General features: G+C 45.7%; 2 long non-coding RNA genes across 2 annotated transcripts in view; one reads left to right on the forward strand and one right to left on the reverse strand.

The window, feature by feature from the left end:
• Positions 1 to 5911: 5911 nt before the first annotated feature.
• LOC121031732 (uncharacterized) overlaps positions 5912 to 9040 on the reverse strand; it is a 4049-nt gene continuing 920 nt past the window's right edge. Inside the window, exons 2-4 of the long non-coding RNA XR_005790864.1 lie at positions 8795 to 8965; positions 6537 to 6750; positions 5912 to 6259 (exon numbers count right to left, since the gene is read on the reverse strand). This is a non-coding gene — a long non-coding RNA (uncharacterized LOC121031732). The remainder of the gene's footprint in view (positions 6260 to 6536; positions 6751 to 8794; positions 8966 to 9040) is intronic.
• The window catches only part of LOC121031733 (uncharacterized), a 3984-nt gene continuing 3769 nt past the window's right edge, over positions 8826 to 9040 (forward strand). Inside the window, exon 1 of the long non-coding RNA XR_005790866.1 lies at positions 8826 to 8921. This is a non-coding gene — a long non-coding RNA (uncharacterized LOC121031733). The remainder of the gene's footprint in view (positions 8922 to 9040) is intronic.

Genomic DNA, 9040 nt, shown 5'->3' on the forward strand with positions numbered 1-9040 from the left:
GGGAGAGGGGGGAGAGGGAGAGGGAGAAGGGGAGAGGGAGAGATGAAGGCAAATCCTAGTTTACCAGTCAATAAGACCTTGTCCTACACTATTATAAGAGATGAAACTGTGGCAAATCAGGAAAAAAAAAAAAAAAAAACAAAAAAAAAAACGGAAGCTTCCCTAGAGGCCTGGGGCAAGAGCCTCATTAGCACAGGATTAAGTGTCTTTCCAGGACTAAGTGAAAGAATTCTAGTTGCTGGGCTGCTAGCATGCACCAGCTCCCTTTATAGAAGCTGTGAGCATGTGTGGCTCATGCAAGTGGTAACCACATAAGATGCATAATGTATAGACCTTACAAAGCTTTAGAAATGGAGTTAGTCTTTGGCGGCTATTTTGTGACTGAAGGGTACTCCCTTAAGTTAAAGGTGATTTCCTGTGATTCTGGCTTCTCTGTTGGGATGGAATTTCTGTGTGGTGTTTTAAGAGGCTTCGGCAAAGGCAGAGCCTAAACTCAATTCGCCCTCCCCACCCCTATTCACTCCCCACACCCCCCCTATTCACACCCCTGTCTGCCGAATGTACACAACTAAGAGAAGAAGCTCTTTGAAAGGTGCCTGAGCAAACGGTGCTCCTTCGGACAGACTTTCTTGTTGGAAGGTCCAAAACTGTAAGGTCCTTATGCAAGAGGCTCTAGCCTACGCACTCTACCCTATATGCTCAAAAGTGAGCTCTGTCTTGTTTTCTATCCAGAAAACCTATAGCTGGAAGCATAACGGGCTTTCCTGTGCCCAGAATTTGTTTCCTAAAATATAGATAGCTAAACTAGGTTAATGCCTTTTTTTTCCTTATCTTTCTTTTCTTTCTCTCTTTTTTTTTTTCCTCCCTTGAAATGTAGATTCAGAGCCTCTGGGAAACTTTCTAGCTTCTTATACAACAAGAATACAGCTGTTAACTTCGTTTCAAGAAGCATTTCAAGCAGGCAAGCCAGAGAGGTGGGCCTGACCGGCTCTCCCAGGTCAGTCAGAGACAATGAGAGCTGGCACAGAGCCTGTGCAATGCCATGGTGTCTTACTGTACATAATAATGCCAAGTTCATTTGGTGCAGCTGGGGGAGGGCTGGAGGCATTTTCAGAACTATTGTTTCTGAGCCAACAACCTTGTCTCTCCAGCTGTTCCGTAGTCTCTTAAAGGAGACCAGGAAGTAGAAAAAAATGAAGAAGTTGGAGCCAGAAGTCAGTTTCCGCCAACAGGAACAATGGGTACAATTGTGCCTCTCACACAGTGGCAACTGGTCTCAAGGAGGATTAAATGAAATTATGTCCATGCTGTTACCATCATGAGAGTCTCACCATGGGAACTTCTGGATGTACTTTTTCAGAATCTTAGGGTTCTGGGAAGACCATTCTAGTCAAAGAGAGATTCTATAAGAAAGTCAGAGAGTGGCCAGTTCTTGGGTGACCTCTAGAAGCACGAGAAAAAGCAAATATGTGCTTTCTTCAAAATGAAGGCGGGGAATTGATGCTGTTGGAAGGGTTTTTGTGCCCCCCTCCTTCTTCTGTTTAGAGCTGCTTTCTCTCTTCAACATGGCGTCTGTGTTCCATTTCTCACAACCTGCTACATTTATAGATCAAAAGACCAGTTGCCAAAAACTCAGTGACCCAACTCTCTTACCTCTGCTGATGACTCTCAAATGTCTATCTCCAGCCCTGACCCCATTCCCAGGTACCTGCTGGAAATCACTAGCTAGATGTCCATCCTACCTTAAGTTCAATTTTTCAAAAGGACATCTTTCTCTCAAAATGGTTCCAACTCCCATTGTTAGCTAGTAAATAAGGGATACATTTTTTTATCTATTAAAAAAATTGGGGGGGGGGTGCCTGGGTGGCTCAGTTGGTTAAGCGTCTGACTTCGGCTTAGGTCATGATCTCGCCATTCTGAGTTCAAGCCTTGCATCCCGCTCTGTGCTGACAGCTCAGAGCCTGGAGCCTGTTTCAGATTCTGTGTCTCCCTCTCTGTCTCTCTAAAAAATAAATAAACATTAATTTTTTTTAATTTTGGGGTGCATAGGTGGCTCAGTTTGTTAAGCGACCGACTCCTGATTTTAACTCAGATCATGAACTCATGGTTTGTGAGTTCTGGCCCTGAGTCAGGCTCTGCACTGACAGTGTGGAACCTGCTTGGGATTCTCTCTCTCCTTCTCTCTACACCTCCCCTACTCACACTCTCTTTCTCTCTCTCTCAAAAATAAATAAATAAACTTAAAAAAACATTTTTTTTTTTTTTACCCTTTCTTTCGTTCCCTGTTCCAAACTGCTCCCCACACCTGGTACATGTTCTTTCAAAATGTCTCTTGAAGTCCTCTTATTCTTTCCAGATCTTCGCATGCTATCCCACTGCAAGTCTTCCTTCTCTGACATCTGGATTCCTGTCCCTGCTTCTCATCACCTCTTCACTTCCAATGCTCTCTCTCCCATTTATTTGAACACAATGTGATCTTTGTATCCGTCAAGATAGGCTAGGCTACACTGCAGGAACAAATGACTCCAAAATCTCAAGCTTCACACGATAAAGGCTTACGTCTTATTTACATTATAGATCCATCATGGACTTGTTCCGGCACTGCTCCCAGTTGTTGTCATCCTGGGACTTAAGTGAATGGAACATTCCCTGTTTGGGACTCTGTTGTTTTCAGGGCAAAGGGAAAAGAGAGCACAGTGGACCATGCTATGATGATCAAAGCTTTTGCCTAGAAATGGCATACATCCCTTTTACATGTCATTGGCAAAAGCATCACACAAATCTGATGTCATCTAGGTAGGGAGGTATAATCCTTTCACAGGGAAAGGACAAATGATCGTGACCACCACTGCAGTCTCCTGTGGTACTCATTCCTGTACCTGAGCTTTCCTCTTCTCTCCAGGACCCAAATCTCATGTGTTGGAACCTCAGCCATCTCACTGTCCTGCTTATTCTCGCTGGCTCAGAGGGATTTCTCTTTTCCATGACCTTTTATAGACTTTATCATCAACAGCCCCCATACTGGATTGGTTTTAGGTGTCTATCTGCCCATGGCCCTTTAGGTGGTCTTGTGATCCCCTACTCCTGGCCACAGCTGACTGGATCTTCAGGGATGGCAAGTGACAGAAGGATAGTCAAAATATAGGCTCACAGAGGCCTAGGGGTTGGGCCAATCTAATACAGAAGGAACTACCAAACAAGAAGGAATATACCACTCGAGGGGGTAGTTAAGGCTGAAAGGATGGCTCGAGGTAGAGTCAGAGCAGCTGGAAGCTCTGGCTGAGTAAGCTGAGGTTAGGAGAGAGCTGAAGCCACAGGAACAGAGGAGGTGGCCTTAGAGAGAGGAGCAGACGCACAGAGCAGGGACACCATGAGAGAGGGCGGGGCCTGCTGAGAGAGAGGTAGAGGGAACTTGCCATGCCTCACCTCTATCTTACTTCCAGTGCCACACACATGGAGTCTTACAATAAGTCCCTATTTTCTTGAGTGGTTGGAGGGGTCTCTGTTTTTAGTATCAGCAAATCCTAAATAAAGTCACCTCGAGCTTGGAGAAATATCGATCGTCAACTTGTTTCACACGAGTTCTGTTTGACCTGCCCATTTAGACATCAGGTCCCTAAAGCAAGGCATGCATTTGTGTTCTCCATGAGCCTACCATGCAGCATAGGCTTCTGTACACATTCTGCAAATGGCTTGCCATCCACGTCCACATGCCTTTGCCTCATTGTCATCATCATCATCTTCTTTATGGCCAACTCTAGAAAATCAACCCAAGGCCTTACTGCTGAACAAATCAGAAAGGAAATATGCATTTCCTCCCCCAGGAGACAGTCTCTATGCCCACCGAGCACAAATTTCTGGGACCTTCATAGCCAACACGCTGTGGACATTGGGCACAGAGCCACCCCCCTGGGTAAATTGCTGGGTCTCAGATTCAGCCTCTTGAAAATGGGGTTAACATCTGGTTATGGTAAGAGAAAATAATAAAAGTATAGAGCTATTGGCAGAATAAGAAATCGGCAGAATAAGAAGTCAGCAGAATAAGAAATTGGCAGAATAAGAAATTGGCAGAATAAGAAATTGGCAGAATAAGAAATGCTTAGTAGCAGCAAGTCCTCACCCTGCTTAACAAAATGCCCCATGTGCTCAAATCAGCCTGATATGAGATGCATAAAGTGAGTAGATGGAAGGAGCCAGCTGCTGGCCACTTGGGCCACTGGTCTGCTTCCACAGAGCCTTCAGATAGCCTTGGTCTCTCTTCCCCCATCCCTTCTGCCTTCCAAGCTCCCACGTGGATGGCAAAGTTTGGGGAACAGGGGCAGCTGAGACCACATACAGTTTTTTCATGTGTGTGTTTGTGCATATCCAAGAATTGTTCAACACAGACAGTCTTTAGTTGGGATCTGAAGAGACTGCACTACTTTTCCCACCCATCTAGACATTGATTTTCTGCCAAGAAAAGGAAAAAAAAATAGATTATAGAGATAGATGAAAGATAGATAGATTCACCGACAGACCTCTCCAGTCAACAGCAGCCTTTCATTCCTGGGAAGTGTCTGTATTTAACATGATTTCCAGGAGGTGAGCAGAAAGGCTTTTCCTATGAAGGAGTTGGCCCCACTCACTATGCCCCTGGTTGTCTGCAGGTGGAGAGACCACCTGGGTTTCGCTGTTCAGAAGAATGGCCAAGAGAAACTTCAGCTGTTCTCATTCTTCATATCCCAATGTGAGACAGCAGGGAAATCATTTGAGACCAGTGGCTATCCCCAAACTCCCCTGCTAGTTGGCACTTAAGGGACCTTATATTAGTTTGCTTGGGCTGTCCTAACAAAGGAGCACAGACTGTGTGACTTAAACAACAGAAACGTGTTGTGTCACAGTTCTGGAAGCTAGAAGTTCCATAAAGGGCTGTCAGCAGGGTTGGTTCCTTCCAAGGGCTGTGAGGGGTAATCCATCCCATGTCCCTCCTCTCGCTTCTGGTGGTTTGCTGGTGATCTTTGGCACCCGTGGCTTGTAGAAGCGTCACCCTGTCTCTGCCTTGGTGTTCTCCCTGGGTGCTTGTCTGTCTCCAAATTTCCCCTTTTTATAAGGACACAAAACTTGTTGGATTAGGATTTACCTTAATGACTTCATTTTAACGTGATGACCTCTGTTAAGACTCTATCTCCAAATAAGGCCACATTCTGAGATAGCGGGATTTAAGACTTCAACATATTTGTGTGTGTGTGTGTGTGTGTGTGCGCGCGCGCACATGCCGGGTTCACAATTTAACTCACACAAGCCCTCATCTCATCTGACCCAACATGTGAGGTGTGCACTCACCCTGACAGACCTGAGTTTATAAGCAGACACACTGACTTTCTCCCTTTGAGTCTTGACCGCATGGACTTAGTTAGCCAGAGGCTGGGGCAACAGACTGATTAAAGCCCACACTGCTTGAAAAGCCCAATGCAGGGAGGTTCCATTAAAGCACCTCTGATCATTTTTGTGATTTTTCCAAGTTGGTGCATGTTATCAGCTTTTCCCTCTTATTCTAACTCTTTATACCTCTTTGGGAAGGGTGGGGAGAAGAGCCTGAAGGCTGGAGGCCTCCCTGGACTTGATGTGACTCTCTACAGCAGGACTCTCACCAGGCAGCCACTAAGGGAAGGTAGCAGGAGCTCAAGAAGCTTTGGGCTGTGAAGCTGTCATTCACGGAGGTGGAAATTCTGAGGTCAGGCCTAGCTCTGGTGTGGGAGTTAGGAGACAGAGGAGGTGCAGGGGCAAGGGAAGGACCAGGAGACCAAGGAGGGGACAAAAGAGATTTGTTATTATTACAGGCTTTTCTGTAAGCTAGGTAATTTGTGAGTTGTGCAGATAAATGTTCTCTTCATTAGGCTGAAAGGAAATTGTGTGTAGTCGTTGGGATTGTGTTTGACTTTGTGTAACAGAAAATCTGAAAATAATAGAGGCTTTATTTATTTGATTGACCTTTATTTCTCCCTTACATAAAAGAAGCCTGGAGGTAGGCGATCCAGGGCTGATATGGTGTATGACAGTCTCATGGTCATCAGGGAACAAAGCTCCACTTAATACACTGTTTAACTTTTAGCCATGTCTCCTCGTGGTCCCTGATGGCTGCTCAGCTGCCAGCCATCACCTCCAGATACCAGGTAGCAGAAAAAAGGTCTCAGAGACCCCATACGTTACTTCTGCCTACATCTTATTGGGCAGGTGGCCATGTAATCCTTTCTCTGGGTAGTTATGTACCTAGTAAAACCTGGGGATTTGTTATGAAGAAAAGAAGAAAGAATGTTGAGGGCAAACAGTGGTCTCTACCACCACACTATCTATGAAGGAAAGAAGTTCCTATCTAAATTCCCAAGTTCATCCTCAGCAAGAGAATGTTTCTGAAGCATAAATTCTTTGTCCCAGAGGATCTCATGTCCTCCTGGATCTGAACCATCCCTCAGATCTCAGCTTCAGCCTCAGTTCCCCAGAAATCTCCTGGGTCCTGTAGCCTGCATTAGCCTCCCTGTCTTACGCTCTCATTGCACCTCGGGCTTCTTCTTTAAAGCACTCAGCACCCTTGTTGTCATTATCGGATTATCTCAAGTTACTTGTGTACAGAGTGATTTCCTTGTAAACTGGACAGTAAGCTTCATGAGGGCAGAGACTCTGCCTTGTTCACCATTATCTCCATAGTTGATGGAGGAGAGGAAAAACTTCCCTCTACCCTTTTAGGTTCTGTGGCTGGACCTAAGAATTAAACTGACATAAAACAGATTAACAAGAGGGGCGCCTGGGTGGCGCAGTCGGTTAAGCGTCCGACTTCAGCTCAGGTCACGATCTTGCGGTCCGGGAGTTCGAGCCCCGCGTCGGGCTCTGGGCTGATGGCTCAGAGCCTGGAGCCTGTTTCCGATTCTGTGTCTCCCTCTCTCTCTGCCCCTCCCCCGTTCATGCTCTGTCTCTCTCTGTCCCAAAAATAAATAAACGTTGAAAAAAAATTAAAAAAAAAACCAGATTAACAAGAGAAGAGCATACAAATTTTATTTCATATTTTTACATGTTCACAGGAGTTTTCAAAAGGAAAATGAGGACCTCAAAAAGCTGTTAGGCCCCAGCACACTGTGGGGATGTGATAAGATAAAGGGGCTTGGGTCCAGGGGCAGTATATTGTGGGCCGGTGACTAGGAAATGTATGGGGGAAACCAATAAAAGATAAGTGTTATCTTATAGCAGGTTTGTTTGTATGGGTTCTTTTTGGCATCTTCTTCCAGCCTCTGGTGAGACAGGGGTGAAAGTCACCTTTCTCAGAGAAATTTTATGACCTGCTTTAGGTTAAAAAAAAAAAAAAAAAAAAAAAAAAGAAGAAAGAAAGTAAAAAGAGGGGGATGGGGAGTCAGAGAGCCCTTCCTGCATCTGCTGTTTCTCAAGTGACTTCAGTTCAAAATAATCACTAAAAGTGGCATATTTTGGGGTGGCACCTTCTGAACCCCTCCAGAGACCTTTGATAAATATTCATTAGCTGACTAACTGTGAGTGATTAGAATACTAGAGAGGCTCCAGATTCAAGGCCATTTCCAATGAGACTTTTCTTTAACTGACTTCCCTGGCTGAGACGGGGCAAACCTGGATTCTCATACACCTGCCAGGATTTGTGCAGCTGGAGTGCCCATGCTGATGTCTGGGAGGGATGTGGGTTGGGGCTTTCAGACCAGCCTCTTGGAGGAGGACTCCCATGATAAACTCCACTTTACAAAAGCAGCTCCAGCCAGAAGCACACCCAGGAGCAGGAGCAGAGGGGAACAGAAACTGTAGCAGTGTGGGTGAGTTTTAGATCGGAAAATGCAACTGGCCGCCCAATGTTTTGGGAAGAAAAGTAGGTCACCATCCTGCGCTCAGTCCAATGGCATCCCCAGGGCCTAAAGGGGAAGAGTTGTGTGATCATCGATGGTGGGCAAATTTGGTCATGCTCAACTTTATGAAAACTACCTGCCCCCACAGCCTGTCATTCTCCAGTCTCCTTAAAAATCAAGGAAAGATCAGTCCAGGCTGTTCAGCTTTTAGGTCTTGGTTACAGAATCCTTCCGAGTCCAGCTTTTTTTTTTTTTTTAACATTTTTATTCGTTTTTGAGAGAGAGACAGAGAGAGGGAGAGAGCACAAGTGGCAGAGGGGCAGAGAGAGAGAGAGAGAGAGAGGGAGACACAGAATTTGAAGCAAGCTCCAGGCTCCCAGCTGTCAGCACAGAGCTCTACACGGGGCTTGAACTCACAAACGTCACAAAACTTGAGATCGTGACCTGAGCTGAAGTCTCACACTCAACTGACTGAGCCACCCAGGCACGCCTTCTGTGTCCAGCTTTTTAAGAAAAAGCTTTTAAGCACCTTCCAAACCAAAAGGCAGAACCCAGAATCCGGAATGGCTTCCAAACCCTCCATTTTTAACTTATCTAATGAAAGAAGGAGCATTCTGTTCTCTAGCATAGGGTCCTGGGGTTTTAAAGGAGAGAGCAAGTTTGGGGGAGCTCTGGGGCGGGGGCGGGGGGGGGGTGGAGGCGGGCAGAGAAGTCTTACGTGCGTCTCTGTTATGAGGCCAATGAGAAGCTCTGTGGATGGGGCTCCCTCCGACGCCCCAGCCCAGGGAAGGAGAGGAGACCAAGATTGAGAAATGAAGACTCCTCCAATTTGGCAAACAAAACCTCACCCCCTGCGTCGTGCCCTTCCACGTTCGGCACTTTGATATTAGTCATAACAATCCGGTCATACAGTAACCACTTCTCCTTCTGACTGAGAAGCTGAAAGTGGTACTTACCCGGGGTGTGATTTGGGGATTTTCTGGGGCAGGACTGTTGAGGACATGCTGGAGTTGTCCCCTCCTGGTTTGCAAGAGCCGATTATTAAATATTCGAAAGTGTTGTGAGTCTGCTGTTAAACCACCAGTAAGTTGAAATCTGCCGTGGTGGGAGTGTTTACACCGGGGAAACTGGCAAATAGTACAAATTCGGATTTTTGTTTTTCTTTTCTTTCTTTTTTTTTTTTTTTTTTTTTTTTTTTTTTT

The sequence above is a fragment of the Herpailurus yagouaroundi genome, unplaced genomic scaffold, assembly GCF_014898765.1.
Source record: "Herpailurus yagouaroundi ecotype Mexico unplaced genomic scaffold, PumYag 141, whole genome shotgun sequence".
Classification (NCBI taxonomy): Eukaryota; Metazoa; Chordata; class Mammalia; order Carnivora; family Felidae; genus Herpailurus; species Herpailurus yagouaroundi.